General features: G+C 55.5%; 1 pseudogene; it reads left to right on the top strand.

The window, feature by feature from the left end:
* Nucleotides 1-354: 354 nt before the first annotated feature.
* On the top strand, nucleotides 355-1,082 carry LOC116548590 (annotated as a pseudogene).
* The last annotated feature ends 40 nt before the right edge of the window (nucleotides 1,083-1,122 follow it).

The following is a 1,122-nucleotide window of genomic DNA, read 5'->3' as shown; positions in this document are numbered from 1 at the left end:
ACTAGAAGAAGAGAAAAGCCAGAATGGAGGGCTCCTAGTCTAGGAGGAAAAGAATGACAAAAATGTCAGTCCCACCCTAGACAGTCCTCTCCTTGCCCCCTCACCTATGAGAGGGACCCTATCTGGTGACAATCACAGGCGCTCAGTTGCTCCTCGGACTGGACAGGAGGGCAGGTGGCCTTCTCAGCTCCTCACATGCAGCCTTGCAGGGGGAAGTTGGAGAGCCAGCCTAGAGCTGCATCTGAGTCCAGCAATGGCCAGGAACCAGCTATGGGAGGAGACCGAAACCCGTGTGGTGGCAGAGCTGTGCTGGAGTTCAGCCCAGGGTCCTGATCTGCAAGGGATGAAGACACCATGAAGCCAGTGGAGGCCAAGGAGGAGAAACCCTCTCCTTGGGCAGTTACCTCAGGATCCAGTGTGATCACAAACGCCCAAAGTGTTCATATGAATCTGAGGAGTATGGGATCTATAGAGACCAGCAAGTCTCCAACTGTTTAGAACTTCTGTTGCTTTCGATCCAGGAGAGCAATGCCAGAAAGCACAGCTTGTTCCTAAGTGTGAGCTCATGGTGGTGGTAGAGTCAGGGAAGCAGCCTCCAGGCTGTGCCTCTAGCAACCTCCTCCAGGATTGTGCCACTGGCCTGTGGCTTCAAGTCTGCTGCAGAGACCTGCTCCCATGGAAGTGAGGGACCAACGTGGGACAGCTGGAACCTGCAGGCCCAAAAGGGAAGGCCCCACAGAAGAGTCAGATCAAGTTGCTCAGCCCTACTGATGGCAGTGCCCCTGGCAGGAGGCCCAGACCAAGGGAGCAGGCACATAGGTGTGCAGGACTCAGGACAGCCCCTGCCAGAGAACAGAGGGGCACCTCCAGAAGGCCACTTCTAGAAACAGATCAGTCATAACCTGGAGTCTGTTAACCCCAGGAAAAAAGGCACAGAGCAGAAAGGCCCCTTGCAAAAAGGTAAGCCCTGCTCAGCCACTGCCCAGAGCCCAGGCCCAGGCACAGGAGGACTGTGCACACTAGGGCTGCTGAAGCCCAGGCAGCCATCACCCTTGCTGGACAAATCCTGGAGGACGAATTGAGGCCTTGGCATGGATGTGGTCCTTCACTGTTAAATTGGCA

The sequence above is a fragment of the Sapajus apella genome, unplaced genomic scaffold (genome assembly GCF_009761245.1).
Source record: "Sapajus apella isolate SASKATOON/1434 unplaced genomic scaffold, GSC_monkey_1.0 scaffold16350, whole genome shotgun sequence".
Taxonomy (NCBI): Eukaryota; Metazoa; Chordata; class Mammalia; order Primates; family Cebidae; genus Sapajus; species Sapajus apella.
The sequence above is the reverse complement of the archived record's forward strand: the minus strand, read 5'-3'. Positions and strand labels throughout refer to the sequence as shown.